The following is a 24,498-nucleotide window of genomic DNA, read 5'->3' as shown; positions in this document are numbered from 1 at the left end:
GCAACTTATGTGGTAGAGAGATGAAAGAGAGGGAGAGAGAGAGGGAGGAGGAGGAGAGGGGAGGGGGAAGAAGGAGAGGGAGACCATGTGTGAGGAAGAACTGGAAGTTTCAGGGTGGTGAGGATCAACCTGATGTGAGTTGCCTATGCAGTTACTTGAAACCATGGTGAAGTCCCAACCTGTGCTACCACTGAAGTCTATATCTAGATCCATGGCCCTACAGACACATAGGTCTGTGTTGATGTCTGCAGCCAATGCTAATACCAAAGGTCAAGTGGATATTTCTGGTCTAGCCTGAGTCCTCATCCCAGTTCAGTGTCTGAGGGCTGTACAGACTTGGCCTCACACTTCATTAGCTGAAGTACTTGGGAGAGATGGTTTGTCTCTTATCTGGGCAGTGTGGGAGAGCTGACCTCCAAGGGCATGAGAAAGAGCCAGCCCTGCCCCTCATCAGCCATACAGTGATGTGGCTTGGGAGAAATGCCCACCCTTACAGCCCCTTGCCACCTGCAGCAGGGAGGAGAACTGCCCTACTCCATTTTCTGGGCAGCACAGTTGAGCTGACCCTGTATGGGCAGGCAAAGGAGAACCAGCTTAGAGGGTGTGAGAACAGGGGAGCTAGCACTGTCCTTAGCAAGGGTTATTTCATTTGGGCAAGGGTGTACACTGTGTAACAAACTATGGCGCACCACAGCTTCCACAGTGTGATTGTTTAGTTTTTGCTATTTTTCTCTCTTTTATTTTTAGTTTTATTTTATTTTTCAGGGGGCAGTTGCAAGGGCCAAGGATAGATTTGGAGGGATGGGAAAATGAGTGGGACTGGGGTACATGATGTGAAATTCACAAAGAACCAATAAAAAGTTTAAAACAAAAGAGCCAGAGATTCAGAGACTTTGCTGTAAGACTGTATCTTCTTGAACTATCAGAATGTGTACATATATAAAGTCTCACCAACATGACTGTCTAAACACCACCTGGACAGGGATGACAACAAGAGACATGCGAAGATGGAAAGGGGACTCTCACCACAACCCTAGGCAAAGAACTACAGGCAACTATGAAATGCTGAGAGTAGAAGAAATAATCTCCCTCAGGGAAGAGCATCCCGATTACCAAATAGTTACCTGATAACAGATGGTCATCCCTGAAAAGATATATGTGTAAGTAATATTATATGGACTGAACAGGTTATATTTGTCTATTTAAGGTTACAGGAGTGCATGCACATGCATACATATATATATACACACACACACACAAACACAGAAGACAAACTTGTGCATTTGTGTATCAGCTATTAGAAACAAGAGACAGAATATCTGAATTTAAAAGAGTTCAGTGGTGTGTGTGTGTGGGGGGGGGTTAAATGGGAAGGTTTAGATAAAAAAGGAAGGGAATAAATAATATAATTATGCTATAATTTCATAAAATAACTGTAGCTGGATCTAAGTAAGATTGATTAATCTACGAATAGATAAGAATATGGTAGATATCAGGGATCTAGAAAATAGATAGGAGAGCAGATCTATTTTTGCTTATGATTTACTTATGATTAAAATTTCATATATTTTTTTCTGCCCTATTTTTCTTATTAGAATTAGAAATAAGAATTATGTATGACTACATGGTGTATCTCCTTTAAAGTTCCCGGGCTATCTCTGAAAAGTGTGTATAGAAAACAGAGGATTCTCCAAGCTGAGAACCTGCAGAGAGAAAGGCTTCAGTACTATGTTTTCTTTTTTGGGATAGGCACACGGAAGGGTGCATGGCCTTGTGACAAACAGGCAGCTCTGAGGCTATGAGCACTGTTTGGAATCCTTCAGTAGCGCTGATAAATCATTTCAAGAATTCTAGGTAATAGCAAGAAGATATTCTTGATAAGCTGATACCTATGTTTGTAGATATCGCCACTAATATGGACAGCCTTGATGACATTCCCAATGCAGTTTCAGACAGACATTTCAGCGGGAGCTTGCAGACGCTAATACTGATGCAGCCTGCTCTCCTGTCCCGTGGCATCATCCTGACTTCCTGCTGTCTGATGACACTTCTTCAGCATCCCTCCAGCACATCCCTTGTTCTGGTTGCTATTAAGTTACCTGTCATTCCTTCATCATGTCTCGATTTCTCTCCTCTCTTTCTAGTCTGTTCCGAAGGACTGTCTGTATACCCATCAAGGAATGGTATTGTTGGGGTTACTTAGCGTACTAGTGTAAGACTGAAACCCAGTTCACACTCTTAAGAAATACAATCCACCAGCAATGATCTATAGTTTCTATAGTCAGTCAAGAATGCTGCCCTTCTTCCCTAGATGTGTGTTAGGCAGTTGTTCTGTGCCTCATGGTGTCCCCCAGAGCCACCTGTGACAAATTTAGTGTCACCGCACATAGCAAGACTTCATTAGCTTTCAGTTTAACTGTAACCAGAAAGTGGGTCACTTATTCCCTTCTTTGGCCTAGAAACTGTCAGCCCACATTGATGGGCTCAGCCTGGGGACAGGTCCTGTAATGACGTTTAGAAGTTGTCCAAGTTGAGTGAGACATGGCTTACACTACTGGCTAAAGTATCTGTTCTGACCAACATGTCTGTTAATTTCCAGAAAGATTAAGCTATCCCTCTACTCACAAATGCCCAAAATTCACTGGCCATCTGGGGTCCCTGTATCCTCACCTCAGAGACCCCAGATGGGTTGTAAATCCATCTCTGTGGGTTATATAGTGCAGTTGCTCCCAGTCCTCCTGCTTTTCCCAGTAGCATCTGATAGTATGGCCATGATGAGGTTAATTTATGGGGTTTGATGCATTTTATCATCTGTCACTTGTGCAGCTCTGGCTGTGCCATCTGGCGTCTCAGAGGCAGTTTCGGGAGGCAGCATGCATAACAAGGTATCTGCATTCGTGAATTCTTTCAAGCATTTGTAGGTAGTAGCTAAAAGATATTTTGAGAAGCCGGTGTCTGCCTGTGCTGCGGACCACTACTAACATGGGCAATCTGACATGAGGTTTGGAAAAAAGCCTGCTGTATTTTGCAGGAAAACATTTCTGAATTAGTCTGCAATCACCAATATTGATGGAACCTATTTATTTCAAGACCCTGAATATCTCCATCAGGCTAAGAATATCTTACCCAGCTCTCGTGCAAATCAGAAAAAGGCAGAGACAATGGCTTTACTCTCAAACATGATAGATGATGAGACGGAACGGCATAGACGAGCACGAAAAATGGTTTAAATCAAAAATCCTGCAGCAGCAAGCCTAAGTGCTCCTATTATAATGATTTCATATCCATGTCTCATTTTCAGAAATGTGTTAGGGCCTCAGGAGTGCACAACAAAACATTGAAGAGATAAAACCACGAGAACAGAGAAAATATACTCAGAGGAAGGAGAATTTTACTGATTCAGTCTGGACAGTCTGTCTGTCAGGCTGAAAACTCCTGTCCTCTGAGTATGACCAGGGATAGAACAAGTGCCCCTGCCCATTAGACATCATACTCTAATATATGAGAATAAGAAAATCAGAATATATATCTTAGTAAATATGTAAAAAGAAAACAGAAAAATGGGACATTTTGAAAAGAACAATTGCAGTACATGACAAGGTAAGGTTCTTGAAATAAGTGAGTGTTAAGCTTTTTGGAAGAGAGAAGAATGGCCCAAAGCAAGAAGCCAATCAGGAGGAAGATCCACACTTTTCCACACTGTGAGCTACTAGCCTTTAGCTTGAGCCAATCATGGAGGGCCATGTGAGAGATGGAACTGCCAAGATAGGGGAGAGCTAGAATCGTAGGTCAATGCATTAAGCTTTGATTGTAAAATTCAGTTGTATAGGCACCATAGACTAATTTGATGTCCAGGGAGGCAGAGAGTGACGGTGGTGTATGAGGAGAGAGATACTCTAGCAGCAGTATGTCTTGGACTGTCCAGCATAAATGGGAGAACAGCAAAGATCCATTCAAGACATCTACTCCACACGAAAGGCTGAAGTGTAGCTGGAATACAAAAGTCATTGTGGAATGTGGGAGTATTGAAGATGGTCCACTCTTCAGGACAGATGACTACTGAGTTTACAATAACCTGGAGCCTTGTTATCCAACCCCAACCTGAGGTTTATATCTCTCCCATCTTGGCATGTATCACTAAATTAATAAAGGTCTGCAGAATCCTAGGCAACAGACATATTCCATAGTCCCAGATCATCTGGCAAGTTGTGATGCCAAAACAGGAAACAAAGTTCCTGAGTCATGTGAGTAAGACATGTTGTTGTAAAATGTGCTATTAAAACCCACCTATTCTGTGTAGAATGATGTTGTGGTGCTTTCTAGAAAAGAAACTCGAAACTCTAGATTTTATGCTTACATGATGTCCCATCATAGGAAGTCTCATTGAGTTAAGAGTTCTGTCTCTAACAATGGTGAGAACTAGGATGTTTTTCAGAACAGAGTGAGATCATATACTTTCTCCTAAGGAATTTCACAGTCATCGGTGCTACCTTCAGAAACTTGACTCTGCAACTCTTTCAGCAGTGAAAGTCAGAATCTATCCCCTCAGTGTCTGAGCCCTGGGCATTCCCACTGCAGATATTTCAGGGTTGTTTCCTGGGAATAACCTCAAGATTGAGAGTCCACAGTATGTTTTTCAGACAGTTGAGGAGGATGCTTTTTCTGTTCTTCCTCTGAGTATTCTACTTCAGAAGTGAGGGGTTTAAAAATTGGGCCATGCAGGCCAGGTTTTAGCTCGTTCTAACAATGACAAGGTAGGGATGAGGTATTGTCAATAGCAACTGTGGGCAGGCCATTCTTAGGGCTCTTTAGTCCCTACCAGCCTTGTCAGCTCTGTAGTCCCTTCCACTCAGAAAGAAAAGGAAGAGACCAAGTCTCCACACAGCTGTGCCATGGGTCTCCAGCCTAACCTCCCCTCTCTGGAGATTTGTGGACACCATTCTAGTCCCTGCTGAGCTCCAGCACCTCTTGAAGCCCTCATTGAGTTGAGGCTCGTTGAGGTGAGTGTCCAGACAGGGTTTTTCTGCGTAGTTCTGCCTGTCCTGGAACTATCCCTATAGACCAGTTTGGCTTCAAATTCTCAGAGATCTGCCTGCCTCTGCCTCCCAAGTGCTGGATTAAAGATGTGTACTACCATTTGTTGGAAAGGCTATTTTTTCCCCACTGGATGGTTTTAGCTCCTTTGTCCAAGATCAAGTGACCATAGGTGTGTGGGTTTATTTCTGGGTCTTCAGTTCTATTCCATTGATCTCCCTGCCTGTCAGTTTTTGCTCTATACAGCCATGTATTATAGCTCTGTAGTACAGCTTGAGGTCCAGGATGCTGATTCCCCTAGAAGTTCTTTTACTGCTGAGAATAGTTTTAGCTACCCTGGATTTTTTGTTATTCCAGATGAATTTGAGAATTGCACTTTCTAACTCTATGAAGAATTGAGTTGGAATATTGATGAGGATTGCATTGAATCTGTATATTGCTTTTGGCAAGATGGCCATTTTTACTATATTAATCCTGCCAATCCATGAGCATGGGAGACCTTTCCATCTTCTGAGGTCTAATGGCAACCAACAAATTGGGAAAAGATCTTTAGCAACTCTATATCTGACAGAGTGCTAATATCCAATATATACAAAGAACTCAGGAAGTTAGACTCCAGAGAACCAAATAACCTTATTAAAAATGGAGCACAAAGCTAAACAAAGAATTCTCAACTGAGGAATACTGAATGACTAAAAAACACCTAAAGAAATATTCAGCATCCATAGTCATTAGGGAAATGCAAATCAAAAGAACCTTTAGCCTAGAAGCTTGGAATACCCAAGATACAATTCACAGACCAAAGGAAGCTCAAGCAGAGGATGGCCTTGTTGGTCATCAAAGGAAGGAGAGGCCCTTGGTCCTGTGAAGGCTGGATGCCTCAGTATAGGGGAATGCCAGGACAGGGAAGAGGGAGTGGGTGGGTTGGTGATTAGGGGGAGGGGCGATGGGATAGGGTGCTTTTGGAGGGGAAATGAGGAAAGGGGATAACATTTAAAATGTAAATTAAGAAAATATCTAATAAAAAAAACAAAAAAAAATGTGCACTACCACTGCCAGGGTCCTGGTATTTATTTATTTATGTATTTATTTATTTATTTGTTTATTTGTTTATTTATTTATTTTTTGCTTTTTCGAGACAGGGTTTCTCTGTGTAGCCCTGGCTGTCCTGGAACTCACTCTGTAGGCCAGGCTGTCTCGAACTCAGAAATACTCCTGCCACTGCCTCCCAAGTGCTGGGATTAAAAGTGTGAACCACTATTGCCTGGCTCAGGGTCTGAACTTTAATGGCCTCAACCACAAAGCCCTCATAAGAGCCTGGAGGATAGACTGGACACCGGAGCTTCCTGCACAAAACCAGCATAGCCAGCGTCCTGAGGAAAGGGCATGTCTGGGCATGTCCTGCAGGTCACAGCCAGGTGAGGGCAGCAGACCTTGATCCCCAGGCTGGGGCTAGGGGAATGGAGTTGGCCAAGGTAGAGGTCAAAGGCATCTTGAAGCACCAGGAAGGCTCAGGAGGAGGCGTGGCCAGGGCAGTGGGGCAGGGCTGGGAAGCATGGGGTCCTGGCTGAGGCTGTAGGAGCTGCAGTGGAACTTCACATCCTAGAGCATCAGCTCCAAGTACTGAGCCTTGCCCATCCATCGGGAACTCTGGCTCTACCCCCAGCCCTCTCCCCCATCACAGCCTGTGAGCACCTGGGTTCAGGAGCACAGGTTGAGTTGTAGATACCCACATTCCCCCTCGGAGAGCAGGCCCTTGATAACGTTTTTTTTCTATCCAATGTCCTGAGAAACAAACTTTCTATACCCCTACCCCTCACAAAATTGGTTAGTTCATACCTCTCAGAAGCCAGCTTGTTCCTTAGCACTGGGACTTGCTATTCCATGCAGAGAGATGCCTCTCTAGTATATATCCCACCAGCTACACAGAGTACATCAAGCCTTTTGATTTGTAGCTGTAAACCACATAACTAGTTTTCTTGGTTTGGCACAGAGAGCTATTCTTATCTCTTTTATTTTGTTTCAGTGGAAGATCATATGGCAATTGTTTTAGCCTTTACATGTCTTGGGGTTTTTCACAACCACACAACTGCTTTTGCAATGGGAAAGCAGCCATACACAGTACTAAGTCCTAGCTAGGGTTGTGTTCCAATTCAGCTTTACTCACAAAATGAGAAGCATTCATGTTTGACCTGCCTGTCTTTATTTGAAGAAACAGCAATATGAGGCTAGGTATTCTCAGAGGCTCTATATCAAGTGAGCATAAAACAGTCTCCCCAGAGTGCCCAAAGGCTTGGAGAGACACATGTCAGTGTCTCATGTAGTTACACAACAGCCATAGTTGACAGTACCATCCAGATACCAGGGAGTAAGAGTCCCTTGCCATTTTGCTGTAACACTGAAGTGCCTCAACTTGGAAAAAAACAAGGTTAAGGGTTTTCTCACGATTAGTCTTGAGACAGGGCTTTTAACTAGTTCCCGTGGAGTGGCAGAAATTACAATATACTTTCTTTGCATACCATTCTTTCTTTGCTTGCGCAATGATTCCCTCTCTTTTAGCACTGCTCAACTAATACATTAAAAGAAAGCTTATTAAGATGCAAAATACTGTTCCTAAAGCAATACTAGTTTTATTGCCTGCTATACATAAAAACAGGTTGATTAAAAACTAAAGGAATAAAATGTAAGGAAAAATGGTAATCTCCTTTTTTACAATAGGGACAAATAAATTTCAGCTTTTAATTGTTGAGACTCTCGGTGAATGGTCATATTAGCCAGAATAAATAAAAAAACAGTAACGAAAAATCCTCAGTGAATTTAAAACCATGGAAGTATCAGTTTCCAGGGACTACACTGTGGACAAAGGATTCAGATTTTCAAAATGTTTTGACCTCAAGTTAGTTTCCAACAATTAAAGACACTTGACCTTATTCATTTAAAGTTTATTGGTTAGCTATGGGTCTAGCATACATTTGTTGATGAAGAGATCAGCAATTCTAGGTCTGTGGTCTTTCTAAAAGAGGTGTGCTCTCTTACGAAGCTAGCAAATTCTGCAGTTCTGAGAAGACAGTATAAAATATTAGATTAAAGGATAACTTAGGGCATTCCCCAATTCATTAACATTTAAAACATATTAAGGACCTGTGATAAATGACAGAGTCTTTGGACTAAAGCTGCAAGGTGACGGGAGAGGAATATTGTAGGAGGATGTCATTCTTCACAGAAGGTTGCAACAGGAAAGGGTCACAGCCTTCCCAAGCCTCAAATAGGAACATTGTATCATTAAGGAGGTAGAAAACAACTAGTTGAAAATAAAAATGTATTGACATCTGATGGAGATGCTATCGTAAAAAATTAAAACCAACGTTTGGGTGGCAGAAAGAAATGCAGTAATCTCCCTGCTGTGGCTCCTGGCCATTGAGAAAATTTTCAAAGTAAACTTGATAGCATGTGCACAGGAGGCTGCCTGCAGTCTGGGAATGATGCAGACTAAATGAAAAGAGAGCTACCTGCATACAGCACTGAGTTAGTCTTGTGTCTGCAATTCATCTAAAGACAGAAAAGGGGGAGGGATGCTTTTTTCATCAATAAAGAGTGTAAGAACAAAGTCTATTCCCAGACAGTTGTCTGGAGACTGTGATATGATCTGATCTCTCTCTACCTCCATTTACCTGTAATGGAAGGGACAGGACATAGGACTTCAGTTGCTCAAGAGAAAAGTCTCTTGCACATTCTCTTTAACATGCAGTCCCATGATGTGACCTCCACAAACATCATGTACTCTGTCTCTACAGCAGAGTCAGGGCTCCATGCGCAAGGTCACTGATGTGGTGGCCAGTGATGTAAGACTCATGTGCTGCCCACGGAGGATGGAGCCCCTTTCAAGGCTGCTACTGTGAAGTGTGATTGGAAATGACAGGCAATGAAAATTCAGATGACCTGAATTACATGGTCTGATTTGATTTGACTAAGCCCATATTCCATGTACTCAGCAAAGATACACATATTTCAGAGAAGAAATGCCTATCTAGTTAATGACAACCTCCTTCAACATGTTTTTCCTATTAAAATACATCTATTGAACATTTAATATAGCACAAAATTTTTTTTTCTTCCTGACCTCCTTTGATTTGACAATAGTGGTCAGAAACCAGGCTAATCACTTTATATTCATGTAATGAGCTTGATTAAATACTGAAGAAGTTGCTACTGGAGTAAGGATTGGGGAGATGCTCAGGAGGCCTTGAAAAAGGCAGGCAGAGAGATGCTTTGTTCTAAGCAAGGTCAGTCCCATAGGTGGGGAAGCTACCATTTTGGAGACAACCCAGGAGCTAGTGCATTTGATCCTTAATACTTGAAGAGCTTGATGTCACAGCCAGGTTAGCATGCCAACATTTGAAGAGCTAGGCTTCTCTCCTTGAGCCTGCTTGCTTCTCCTTACTCCCTGTGCAGAAGCTGTGCACTATTTGGAGAGACAAGTAAAGGCAGCACTTGCTGCAAAGAGAGATCCTTCAGTTTCCAGCTTCTTACTGCAGCCATGCTGAGTGGCTCCTTCTGAGACCCAGGTCTGATGCAGGATGGAAGCATCTGAGCTACAATTACTTCCCAAAGTAAGTGTGGATGACTTGGACTTGGGAAAGAATGGGATTATTCAACAGACCACAAGTGGTTGTGCAGAATTTAAACCTTTAAGAGAAGATGAAGAGACAGAAAGGATATTCATTCTTACAGGGAGGCAGAGAATTATTAGTTGCTCCTTCAGGCGGCCATAATTCTGGACAGAGCCTCCTCATTGTCAGAAACAGAAATTACCTTTGTATTTCACACTGTACCTCCATATGCCATTGCCTTTACCCTCACATCAGCTTGTGATATTTCTTACTGTTCTCAGCTCCGCATTTAACAAAACAGTAGGACAGCATTTCATACTGTGTTGATATCCCTAAAGTAAGGGATATAATTGGCCATTGATATGGGATTAAACGATTTCATGAGAGGCTAGTGACACCTGTGCCTCTCAGCATCTTTCCATTGACATTGAGTTACCCAGGCACTCATTTTTACTTACCCAGTTGTTGATTTCTTGCCAGAAGGACATTCTGTTATATTAATCTCCACATCATTCGCTCTTTAGATACATTTCTAATCCATTGATTAAAAAAAATATCTAACACTGCTATTGATAAGTATACTATAGTGCTCTTTCCTAGCCATTGGCAATATATTCACTGAATTTAGAGTAAACTTAGGAAAGTATTTCTAATATTTTCCCACACATCCAGTTTTCCAATAATTTTATAAATTAAGAGAAAGTATGAAAAGATTCATACACCATGATTAAATGAATATGTGTATATTTTATAAATTGTTTAGACTGATAAAATCTTCATATTCTCTACTGAAGCAAGATTGCAATGAAGCAAGTCTGTGATTTTTCAGACAAGACTATTCATGAAGTTATTATTTATGTTAGACTATTCTTTAACTTACAGCAACCATTGGGTATTATAAAGTACCTCTGCTGTATATATTGGATGTAGGTTGCTTATATCCTATATGATTTTGTTGTGCCAGATGGAAGGAGGCCAAGTTCTAAAAGCTAAAATCTATATGGCTGGTTTTGGTTTATCTTAAAGTAAGGAAACTTTCGGAGCACAATATATGTGTTCTGGATTTAAGCTGTAGTTATTAACAGCAGAGACTGTATTGGATAGTCTATTATGATAGAGACTGTCGCAGTTGGACTGAAGTTTTGTTAGCTATTGTGTTAAACTGGAGTCATACTTTTATCCAAACTTGTCTCACTTAGAACAACATGCATTAAAACTACAAATAAGGAGGTCAAAGGGATACAAATTGGAAAGGAAGAAGTCAAACTATCATTGTTTGCAGATGACATGATAGTCTACCTAAGTGACCCAAAAAACTCCACTAGAGAACTCCTACAGCTGATAAACAACTTCAGCAAAGTAGCAGGTTATAAAATCAACTCAAGAAAATCAGTGGCCTTCCTATACTCAAAGGATAAGCAGGCTGAGAAAGAAATTAGGGAAATGACCCCATTCACAATAGTCACAAACAGTATAAAGTACCTTGGGGTGACTCTTACCAAACATGTGAAAGATCTGTATGACAAGAACTTCAAGACTCTGAAGAAGGAAATGGAAGAAGACCTCAAAAAATGGGAAAACCTCCCATGCTCATGGATCGGCAGGATCAATATAGTTAAAATGGCCATTTTGCCAAAAGCAATATACAGATTCAATGCAATACCCATCAAAATCCCAACTCAATTCTTCACAGAGTTAGAAAGAGCACTTCTCAAATTCATCTGGAATAACAAAAAACCCAGGATAGCTAAAACTATTCTCAGCAATAAAAGAAATTCTGGGGGAATCAGTATCCCTGACCTCAAACAATACTACAGAGCAATAGTGTTAAAAACTGCATGGTATTGGTACAGTGACCTGCAGGCAGATCAATGGAACAGGATTGAAGATCCAGAAATGAACCCACACACCTATGGCCACTTGATCCTCGACAAAGGGGCTGAAAACATCCAATGGAAAAAAGATAGCCTTTTCAACAAATGGTGCTGGTTCAACTGGAGGTCAGCATGCAGAAGAATGCGAATTGATCCATCCTTGTCTCCTTGTACTAAGCTCAAATCCAAATGGATCAAGGACCTCCACATAAAGCCAGACACTCTGAAGCTAATAGAAAAGAAACTGGGGAAGACCCTTGAGGACATCGGTATAGGGAGAAAGTTTCTGAACAGAACACCAATAGCATATTCTCTAAGATCAAGAATTGACAAATGGGACCTCATAAAATTGCAAAGTTTCTGTAAGGCCAAGGACACCATCAAGAGGACAAATCGGCAACCAACAAATTGGGAAAAGATCTTCACCAATCCTACATCAGATAGAGGGCTAATATCCAATATATATAAAGAACTCAAGAAGTTAGACTCCAGAAAACCGAACAACCCTATTACAAAATGGGGTACAGAGTTAAACAAAGAATTCGCACCTGAAGAACTTCGAATGGCAGAGAAACACCTTAAAAAATGCTCAACTTCATTAGTCATTAGGGAAATGCAAATCAAAACAACCCTAAGATTTCACCTTACACCAGTCAAAATGGCTTAGATTAAAAATTCAGGAGACAGCAGGTGTTGGCGAGGATGTGGAGAAAGAGGAACACTCCTCCACTGCTGCAAATTGGTACAACCACTCTGGAAATCAGTCTGGTGGTTCCTCTGAATACTGGGCACCTCACTTCCAGAAGATCCTGCTATACCACTCCTGGGCATATACCCAGAGGATTCCCCACCATGTAATAAGGATACATGCTCTACTATGTTCATAGCAGCCCTATTTATAATTGCCAGATGCTGGAAAGAGAGATGCAGGTATCCCTCAACAGAAGAGTGGATGCAAAATATGTGGTATATCTACACAATGGAGTACTATTCAGTCATTAGAAACAATGAATTCATGAAATTCTTAAGCAAATGGATGGAGCTAGAGAACATCATACTAAGTGAGGTAACCCAGATTCAAAAGGTGAATCATGGTATGCACTCACTACTAAGTGGATATTAACCTAGAAAACTGGAATACCCAAAACATAATCCACACATCAAATGAGGTACAAGAAGAATGGAGGAGTGGCCCCTTGTTCTGAAAAGACTCAGTGAAGCAGTATAGAGCAAAATCAGAACAGGGAAGTGGGAAAGGTTGGGTGGGAAAACAGGGGGAGGGAAGGGGACTGATGGGACTTTTGGGGAGTGGGGGTCCAAAAAAGGGGAAATCATTTGAAATGTAAATAAATATATCAATAAATTTTAAAAAAAGGCACACCTTCAGGGCTATTAGAAGCTATTTCTTCAGGGATTCAATGTAAAAAACAAACAAACAAAAAAAAAAAAACGAAAAAAAACTACAACTGTTAGCAGCTCACTGTCCTCCTCAGAGGTAGACAAGGGAAGAAGTTTTCAACTGAATAAAACTATGATTCTTTAGAAGCTAAGTTTTTTTCCTCTGATTTCTACATTTCATACAGAATTTTCTATGCATTTCTTTCACTTGTTCAGATTAGCTCTGTTACTAATTTCCCTAATTTCAATGATACGGGAAACTTTTTAGCATATACCTACTCTAAAATGATGACAGACATATATTAACTAAAAGATAAGATGTGTAAGAAAATGTGAGAAATAAGGATTATTTTTTTGTTCAGCCACATGCTTTATTTTAAGTATTTAATTCAGAATCAGCCTAAAGAGCAGTCCGATAAACCTTGGATTGATTTCTAATTTAAATTTTGGAAGGAGATAGATGAGGAGGAGAAACCCTGGACTACCTCATGGGCCGACTGCCTCACAAGTTATCACTGCAAATGCCATGGTATCATCAAACTCAGACACAATAGATTCAGCGAGGAGCTCTGGGCAGGAAAGGAGACCGAACTACATCCCAGGGACTTATTCCACTTACCGAAGCCTGTTTATATTGTCTTAATTTTGTGCAAAATTCATAATTTATATACTTTAAGCTTGGTTTATCTACTATCTCTGAGATAGATTTTCTTTTTTTTCCCCCTTTGAGAATCTAATACCTTTTATTTTTATCATATTTATCCTTCTCCCCATCCTGTTCCAGATTTACCCACCCAAACTGTATCCTTATTTTTAAAAAAAAAAAAAAAACAAAAATCTATAATCTCATTGATATTGCCTCTGTATTATAAGGCATGGGATCTTCCTAAATCCATAGGCATACTAGAAGCTATGCCTTTATAGAGAGCTAATTACTTTTCTTCCAGCAGCGGTCAATCACCATTAGCTCATCTGCTAAGGTTGGAACTTGGTACCCACTTTTCCCCTCAGTGCTGGGATTGTCTGGTTTTGGGTTGCACAGGTTTTATGTATAGTTTCACAACAGTTGTGAACCCAAATGTGCAACTGCCCTATGGTGTCCAGAAAACACTACTTCCTGGAAGCCATTATCTCCCTTCACTTCTTGCAGTCTGTCCATACCCTCCTCCAACATCCTCCAAAATAATCTCTGAGCCTGTGCAAGAGGGACTGTAACATAGATGTTCCCATAGGGATGCATAGTCCATAATTTCTTATTTTCTGTATTTTAAGTGGCTGTGAATCTCTGTGGTAATTATCATCTAACACACACACACACACACACACACACACACACACACACACACAGAGAGAGAGAGAGAGAGAGAGAGAGAGAGATTCTCCGATCAGTTTTAACAGATATATTAATCTATGGGTAGAAGGAGATATCATAATGAGTTAGTTGTATAGGCTTGACTCTTTTAAAAACCTATTTTTAATCAGTGTTCTCAAATGCTTCAATCCCCCCTTCTAGTCCACTGTTCAAAGGTAAGGGAGAAAAGATAGTTAATAGGGAAAGGGAATGTGAACCTATTTAGAAGTGTTCCTTGGGGGAAATTCTAGTCTATATCATCAGGATATCAGCCGTCCAGTTCAATAGTGTCAGGATAGCAAACATGACTCAGCAGTGGTTGCACAATCTAGCAGAAAGCGCCAGGCCGAACAACTATGAGTCAGTGGAAGTAACTGGGACCAGCCAGATTGCCAGGAGAAGTTCTCTGCTATGCCTCTCTCAATGGAATGAAGATCAGCAAAGATGAGGACTGGAGACCCATAAAGCATTGTAAAGCTAGCTATGAAAGCAAGCAGCAAGCAAGCAGGCAGGCAGGCAGGCAGGCAGGCAGGCAGGCAGGCAGGAAGGCAGGTAGGCAGGCAATCAATCAAGCAAGCAAGCAAGCAGGCAGGCAGGCAGGCAGGCAGGCAGGCAGGCAGGCAGGCAGGAAGGTAGGCAGGCAGGCAGGCAGGCAGGCAGGCAGGCAGGCAGGCAGGCAGGCAGGCAGGTAGGCAGGCAGGCAGGCAGGAAGGCAGGCAGGCAGGCAGGCTGTCACTGTTCGTTGAGTTCTGTTTATACTTTCTCCAGCCATCACATCTTCCCATGGGTCTTGCCTTAGCAAAACACCCATTGAAGGCAGCCTCACCATGTGAGTCTGTATCACCTGACATATACAGAAACTTCCATTTCAGAGTTGATTTAATATTATGTACATTTAGCTGATCAGTAGGTTCTGGCCTATGATATGCAGCATGGGTTCTTAGCCTGGATAATGATGTTGGGTGTGAGTCATTTTGTGGAGCAATATTTTACATGTGAATCTTCAATTTTATCAGAAAAAATTTGAAATTCCTCTTTGAATTTATTTAGTAATTTTTATGTCTACTATTTTATTTGCATTATTTTTCATGATAATCTTCAATTTTAAGATGTTTTTCTATATATTGCTTCAATTTTATCAGAAATGTTTTCCATGTAAATCTCTGATTTTATCACAGAATTTTTTAATTCCACCTTCAATCAATTTAGAAAGGTTTTCTATGTCTACCATTTTATCTGTATAATTTTCTATGAAAATTCTCAATTTTAACGTGTTTTTCTATAGATTTCTTCTATTTTATCAAAAATATTTTCCATGTAAATCTTTAATTTTATGTTTTTACTTCTTTTTTCAATAAAATAACATGCTCTGCAAAAAAATTCTTGATTGCTCCTATGCCACTAGTGTGCATGTCTTACAAAGCCAATTTTTAGTGTAGTATACATCTAGATAAAACTGAATTACTTTCTCTTCTAGTATTAATAGTAGCTTCCATTGCTATCAATGGAAGCTAGCAAGAAGGAAGTTTCCAGGGTAGTACTAGCTTGAGTTCTCAGTTCCATGACTCAAGTATATAATTACCATAGCAATTGCTTTTCATGTTTTAAAATTAATTAATTATCTTTAAATCCTGACCATAAGTTCCACCTTCCCTTCCAAGTCCTTGTGTCATCTCTCCTTCCCCCATCCAGTTCTCCTCCTTTTCTCTTCAGAAAAAGGGAAGCCTCCCATGGATATCCACAAGCCTTGGTATATCAAGCTGCTATCCTATTTAGGCTAGACAAGGCATCCCAGTAGAGGGAATGGGACAACACAGTCAGAGACAGACTCTGTTTCTACTGCTAGGAGTCTCACATGAAGCTGTAACTGTTACATACGAGCAAAGGGTCTAGTCAGTCCCCTGCATGCTCTCTAGTTGGCAGTTCAGTCTCTGCAAAGCCCTATGGGCACACATTAGTTGAGTCTATGGGTTTTCTTGTAGTGTCCTTGATCATCTAACTTCCTCAAGAATTCTGAGCACTGCCTAATGTTTGACTTGGGTTTCTGCATTTGTTTCCATCAGCTGCTGAGTGAATCCTCTCTTATGACAGTTATACTAGGCTCCTGTCTGCAAGTATAGCAGAATATCGTCAGTAGTGCCAGGGTGTTACTGCATGGGTCTCAGGCTTCACTGGCCATTGGTTGGCACTTCCCTCAATTTCTGCTCCATTTTCACCACTACCATCTTGCAGGCAGGACAAATTAAATGTTAAATGTTTTGTGGGTGGTTTGGTGTCCCAATCAATGCATTGGGAGGTCTTGCCTGTTTACAGGAAATGGCTGGTTCCTGCTTCAAAACCTCAATTGCTAGGGCCACCCTCATAGATTCCTGGGAGTTTCCATTGTCTAAGGTTTCTAACTGGTCCCAGAAAGACACTCCTCTCCCAGTTGTTTCTCCCAATACTCTTTACCTCCCCCTCCCCCACCTCATCCCTCCTGTTCACATGCCCACTTCATTCTGGTCCTCTCCCTCAGCATCATGTCTATCCTATTTTCTCTTCTCAATGAGATTCATGCATTCCCCTCCTGAGCAGTCCTTGCTACTTAACTTCTTTTGGTTGGTTGAATGTAGCATAGTTATCCTTTACTTTATGGTTAATATCTACTTATAAGTGAGTAATATCATGCTTATCTTTTAGGGTTTGTGTGACCTTGCTCAGGATGATTTTTTCTAGTTCTGTCTATTCACTTGAAAGTCTTATGATGTCATTGCTTTTAATAACTGAGTAATACTCCATTGTATAAATGTTTCACATTTTCTTTATACATCCTTCAGTTAGCGGACATCTAGTTTCTTTCTCATTTCTGGCTATTATGAATAAAGCTTATATGAAAATATTTGAACAAGTATCTTTGTGATATAGTGGAGATTCTTTAGACATATGCACAGGAGTGATACAGCTGGGTCTTGATGTCAATTTACTCCAAGTTTTCTGAGAAACCACCAAATTGATTTCCAAAATTACTGTACAAGTTTGCACTCCCACCAGCAATGGAGGAATGTTCCCCTTGTTTCAAAACCTCACCATCATGAATTGTTGCTTGAGTTTTGATCTTAACCATTCTGATGGTTATAAAACAGTTATTTTGATTTTCATTTCCCTGATGGCTAAGAATATTGAGCATATCATTAATACTCCTCAACCATTAGAGATTACTCTGTTGTGAATTTTCTTTTAGACCTGTATCCATTTTTTTAATTGGATATTTGGTGTTTAATTAATTAATTTACATGCCAAATGCTGCCTCTTCCTGCCCCTCCCCCATCCTCTTTCCCTTTCATTTCTGACAGAATGGGACCCTCCTGGGGAGCAGAGTCCATAGTCAGGCAGCAGCTTTAGGGATAGCCCCTGCTCTAGTTGGGGAGAAACCCACTTGGAGGCTGAGCTAAATGTCTTTACAAATGTGCTGGAGGGTCTCAGTTGAGCCTGTATATGCTCTTTCGTTGTTAGCAGTCCAGTCTCTGAGAGCTCCCAGGGGTCCCGGTTTGTTGACTCTGTTGGTCTTCCTGTGGAGTTCCTATCCCCTCAGGGCCTTCAGTCCTTCCCCTAACTCTTCCATAAGAGTCACTGACCTCTGTCCAGTGTTTGGCTCTGCATCATTTTAAGTCAGTTGGTGGATGATTAGAGTTTCTTAGAGGACATTTGTGCTAGGCTCCTGTCTGCAAGCATAAGAGAATATCATTAATAGTGTCAGGGATTGGTGTTTGCCTGGATGACAGGTCTCAAGCTGAGCCAGTTATTGGTTGACCTTTCCTTCAGTCTTGGCTCCAACTTTGTCCCTGCATTTCTTTTAAATAGGACAAATTTTGGATCAAGAGTTTTGTAGGTGGGTTGGTGTCCTTATCCCTCCACTGGGGGTCCTATCTGGCTACAGAAGGTGACCTCTTCAGGCTCCATATACTCACTGTAGTCATTTCCACTAAGGTCACCTCCATTGACATCTGGGAGCCTCCCCTATCCCAGATCTCTGGAACTTCCTAGAGAGTCTTCTCACCCCAGCAGCTACATATTTTCATTCATTCTTTTGGCCCTCTGGCCTTCTCTCCTGTCTCTCCTAACACCTACCCCCTTTCCACCCCCTAACTTCCCTTCCTCCCTCTGTCTCCTATGACTTCTATTCCCCCTTCTCAGTGAGATTAAAGAATCCTTGCTTGAGCTTTCATTCTTGTTTACACTTTTTTTTGGGTCTGTGGAGTGCAAGAAGGCAAGAGAGAGAGGAGGGGGCAAGAAACCCCCTTTTTAGTGAGTCAGGCACACCTGGCTATTGCCAGGTAACTGTGGGGGCAGAGCCTAGACAAAATGCTAACAGTGCTGGGAACTGAACTTGAGTCCTTTGGAAGAGCAGAACATGTTTTTAATTGCTGAGCCATCTTTTCAGCTCCTCCCAATGTGAAATTGTTTTTTAACGGATGCATCTTTTTCCTCAAAAAATACTTCTGAGCTCAGTGTGCAAGTTTTACTCCTTAGGAATTACTGGAAGACAGAGGAAAATTTTTTGTTGCTTCTAAGTTACCCACAGGTAGCAGGCAAGAACAATTTTCTCTACCACCCTTTTCATAGCTGAAAAAGATAATGTTTGGCTAGAGTACAACCAGTTGTTCCTGAGCAGACATGCTGAGATAACTTTCATCACATCATTGAATCCCTTTGTTTGGCTCTATTGACTGCTTCCCTCACAGTCTAGAGTTAGGTGATGGTGGTTCAGTTTATGACACGACAACTGTTTACCATCCAGTTAATAGTTTTCCCTTCTTTCCTCTCTTCTCCCCCTTTTCTTCTTCCAGTGAACTTTGAATATAAATCTAGATGCTAAAGGCTCTGATTTTAGCAGAGAGTCTGCTGTGGTTTGAGTAGGAATGGCCCCATATATTCCAGTGTTTGAATACTTGGCCTCAAGGAATGGCACTAGTAGGAAATGTAGTCTCATTGGAAGAGGTGTGGCCTTGTTGGAGGAAGTATGTCACTCTGGAGGCTGGCTTTGAGGTCTCCTATGCTCAAGTTATGCCTGTGGGACACACAGTCTCTTTCTGCTTCCTGAGGATCAGGATATAGAAATCTCAGCATCTTCTCTAGCACCATGTCTGCCTGAAGGATGCCACGATTCCTGCCATGACAATGATGGTGATGGACTGTAAGCCAGGCCCAATGAAATGTTTTTCTTTATAAGTGTTTCTGTGGACTTGGTGTATTTTCCTAACAATGGAAACCCTAAGTAAGACAAAAAATGATTATTTGTCCTATTTGAGCTATTAACTGCCATACTTATTTACTTCTCAAATATTATATTTTTCACGTTTGAGACCAAGTCTTTCTGTACATCTTTGTGTCCTTGAATTTCCATTTTTCTTGCCTGTGACTTTTGCATGGGCATGTGTTAGCACACCCAGTTAAGGTCTTGTTTTAAGAATTAGTGTTATTTATAGTTGGATTTTTCCTATTGTCTGCTCCTTGGACACAATGATACATTATCTAATGGCATCATCATGCAGTGTGCACTGTACATAACCACTAACACCACTATGCTCCTGCTCGCACCTCTACACCTTATTTGAGCCCCCTTTCTCTGAAGACAATCTCGCCTCTACTTTAAAGACATGTTCACATACTTGAGTTTTTGTACCTATAAATTTTTCTTTATCTCCAATTATTTTACCTATTTAAGAGATACTTCCAAGGGCTGATGGGAAGAATGTGTGTTCTGTAGTATATGGATGGAAGGGCCTTTGGATGTCTGTTAGGTTCATTTGATCTATAATATCAGTTCACGCAGCTGTTTTTCTATTTTTCAGTTATCAAAATTTTGTGTGCATGTGCTCACGTGTGCATGGGTACATGAACGTATGTGTATGTCTGCATGTGGAAACCAGACTTGTATGATAGAACTTGCCTTTTCAGCCATAATAGCTGAACCAGAAGCCCCAGATATTATCATGCCTCCAGCTCCCCTGTGCTGGATAACATTCATATTCAGAGTTATTTTTGACATGTGTATTAGTCTACAACATTTGATTTCATGGTTTTGGGTGTTTCCCTATTCTGTATTTAGTTCATTCATGTTTACATAAGATTTTTTTTCTTGCAGCCTCATAGATGTGTTTCTCACCCTATTTAGTTGAAATAATTTCCATCAAAGATTTTCTGTACAGCTGGTTTTGTGAGCATGAATTTGTTAGCTTTTTCATTCTTTTTCTACTGGGTATGGTAATCTATGTAGTGATTTGATTGAGAATGACCCCCATATGCTCATATATTTGAATACTTTATCCCTAGTTAGTGGAACTGGTTGGGAAGGATTAGAAGGTGTGGTTTTGTTAGAAGAGTGTGTCAATGGGTGCAGTGAGGTTTCAAAAGACCACAGCATTCTCTGTTATTGTTCTTTGCCTTGCACTTACAAATAAGAATGTAAGTTTTCAGCTTTGGCTGCAGCACCATGGCCACCTACCTGCTGCCATGATCTCTCCTACTAAGGTCATGGACACTCAGCCTTTGGAACTTCAAGGTACAAATAAACTCTTTCTTCTATAAGTTGCCTTGGACATGGTGTCTCTTCACAGCAATAGAAAGTAACTAAGACAATCAAGATTGGTGGATGTTGTCTTTTCAAGTGCAATTATATCATTCTAAGTGATCTTGTATTTTACAGTGTTGAAAATGTATTATTCTGATGTCTCTGTCTTTATATGTTACTTGACATCTCTCTTGCAGCTTTCAACACATTTTAATTGTGAATGTGTATTTAGAGTTTTAACTAAATTATGCTGTGGGAAGTAATTTTCTGGTTTTGTTTGATAAAAGTTCTAAATGCTTTCTGTATCTGATGTACACATCTTTCTCTATTGTTGAGTAATTTTCTGTTGTGGTTTTAGAAAATGCTTTCTAAGCCCTTAGCATGAAATTATTCTTCCTATGCTCACAAGTTTTAAATTCTATCTTTCATTGTTTTATAGATCTTATATGAACTGTTTTCTCCAAATTAACTTATGAAATGATTTATCATTTCATTGTATAAATACTCTAATATACATTAATTCCTTTACCTAGTCATTAAAACTTATTATACCATCCATTCTTTTTGGTCTATCAGTGATGCTTCTCATGGAGGATTTTATTTGATTTACTTAAATTTTTATAGCCAATATTTCAGTATGTTCTTTTTCAATATTTTATCATATAGGTAATTAATATATTAAATATGACATATTAAATGCTGTTTATTATTAATACAAATATTTATAATTGTTATTATAATAAATTAATAATTATTATAGATAATACTAAGTAGTAATTAAATAACATGTATTGCTTTTTGAAACCTTCATATTATTTAATTTGATAATATACATCCTCCCACAACTTTATCCAGGTCTACCCACCTTTCCTATCCACCCAGTTTTGTTGTTTTTTTTTCCCCATCAAAACTAATCTGTGTTGTTCAATTGCTCTTGGTGGTATGGCTTTCCACTGGAACCTTAGGGGTTAGATTCTTAGAGAAAACTGATTCTCCCTCTCCTTAGTTCCTTGGGTAGGGGTGCTGCTTTATGTGAAACTCCTCTCTTCATGTTGGAATTTGGTCTCACTTAAGTTTCACAGGTCTTCTGTATGCAGTCACAATCTCTGTGAGTTTGTACGTGTAGCTTCTATGTAGCTTCAGAAGAAACTGCTTTCTTACAGTTGTTAACCACCTCTGGCTCTTATGCCTTTTCTGTCTCTTCTGAAATGATATTAAATCATGCTATAGAGCTATAGTAAGTAGGTTTCATTCCAGGGATGCTGGGATGGTTCAATATAGAGAAATCTATCAATGCAATCCATTACATAAACAAACTCAAAAGAAAAAAAACCACATGGTCATTTTATTAGATGTTGAAAAAGCATTTGGCAGAATTCAGCATCCTTTCATGCTAAAAGTCTTAAAAAGAACAGGAATTGAAGGCCCATATCTAAACATAGTAAAAGCAATATACAGCAAACTGGTAGCCAACATCAAACTAAATGGAGAAGAACTTGAAGCAATCCCACTAAAATCAGGGACTAGACAAGGCTGTTTCCTCTCTCCATATCTTTTCAATATAGTACTTGAAGTTATAGCTAGAGCAATTAGACAACATAAGGAGGTCAAAGGGATACAAATTGGAAAGGAAGAAGTCAAACTATCACTATTTGCAGATGATATGATAGTACACTTAAGTGACCCAAAATACTCCACCAGAGAACTCCTACAGCTGATAAACAACTTCAGCAAAGTGGCTGGTTATAAAATCAACTCAAACAAATCAGTAGCCTTCTTATATACAAAGGATAAGCATGCTGAGAAAGAAATTAGGGAAATGACACCCTTCACAATATACAATAAACAATATAAAGTATCTTGGTGTGACTCTAACCAAACAAGTGAAAGACCTGTGTAACAAGAACTTACCTGTGTAACAAGAACAGTTTTGCTATAGAGCAAGACTGTTAAAAACTGTATGGTATTGGTACAGTGACAGGCAGGTATATCAATAGAATAGAATTGAAGACCCAGAAATGAACCCACATACCTATGGTCACTTAATCTTTGACAAAGGAGCTGAAACCATGCAGTGGAAAAAAGATAGCCTTTTCAACAAATGGTGCTGGTTCAACTGGAGGTCAGCATGCAGAAGAATGCAAATTGATCTATTCTTATCTCCTTGTACTAAGCTCAACTCCAAGGGGATCAAGGACTCCACATAAAACCATACACACTGAAACTTATTGAAAAGAGACTGCGGAAGACCCTTGAGGACATGGGCATAGGGGAAAATTTTCTGATCAGAACACCAATAGCTAAAGCTCTAAGATCAAGAATTAACAAATGGGACCTCATAAAATTACAAAGCTTCTGCAAGGCCAAGGACCCTGTCAAAAGGACTAAAAGGCAACCAACAAATTGGGAAAAGATCTTTACCAACCCTACATCTGACAGAGGGCTAATATCCAATATATACAAAGAACTCAAGAAGGTAGACTCCAGAGAGTCAAATAAACCATTTAAAAAATGGGGTACAGAGCTAAACAAAGAATTTTCACCTGAAGAATTTCAAATGACTGAGAAGCACCTTAAGAAATGTTCAACATCATTAATTATTAGGGAAATGCAAATCAAAACAATCCTGAGATTTCACCACACACCAGTCAAAATGACTAAGATCAAAAACTCAGGAGACAGCAGGCATTGGTGAGGATGTGGAGAAAGAGGAACACTCCTCCACTGCTGGTGGGATTGCAAGGTGGTGCATCCATTCTGGAAATCAGTCTGGCAGTTCTTCAGAAAACTGGGCATGACACTTCCGGATGACCCGCTATACCACTCCTGGGCATATACCCAGAGGATTCCGTGGCATGTAATAAGGACACATGGTCCACTATATTCATAGCAGCCTTATTTACAATAGCCAGAAGCTGGAAAGAACCCAGATGTCCCTCAATGGAAGAATGGATACAGAGAATGTGGTATATTTACACAATGGAATACTACTCAGTAATTAAAAACAATGAATTCATCAAATTCGTAGGCAAATGGTTGGAACTGGAAAATATCATCCTAAGTGAGATAACTCATTCACAAAAGAACACATGTGGAATGTAGTCACTGATAAGTGGATATTATCCCAGAGGCTCTGAGTACCCAAGACACAACTCACATATCAAATCATTCCCAAGAAGATGGAAGGAGAGGGCCCTGGTCCTGGAAAGGTTTGATGCAGCATTGTAGGGGATTTCCAGGATGGAGAAGTGGGAGGGGGTTGATTGGGGAATGGGCAGAGGGAAGAGGGCTTATGGAACTTATGGGAGGCGGGGAACCAGGAAATGGAAAATCATTTGGAATGCAAACAAAGAATATCGAAAATTAAAAAAAAACATCATGACACTGACAAACTCTCACTGGTTAATAGATTAGAACTGAGGGTTCATGTATATACCTATGCTCCTGCTGCCATCCTATTTTGACAAAGAAACACACAATGAACACTGAATAAAAACATCATCTACAGCAAATGGTGTTGGTCAAACTGGATAGCTGTGTGTTGAAGAATGAATTTCATCCCTCACCTCTCTCTCTGCATAATATTCAACTCCAAACAAATCATGAATCTCAACATAAAACATATTACTCTGGATTGGATAGAGGGAAAAGTAGAGAATCTACTTGAGTTCACTGGAAAGG

This window comes from Apodemus sylvaticus, chromosome 3, assembly GCF_947179515.1.
Source record: "Apodemus sylvaticus chromosome 3, mApoSyl1.1, whole genome shotgun sequence".
Taxonomy (NCBI): domain Eukaryota; kingdom Metazoa; phylum Chordata; class Mammalia; order Rodentia; family Muridae; genus Apodemus; species Apodemus sylvaticus.
This window is presented reverse-complemented; position numbering follows the sequence as displayed.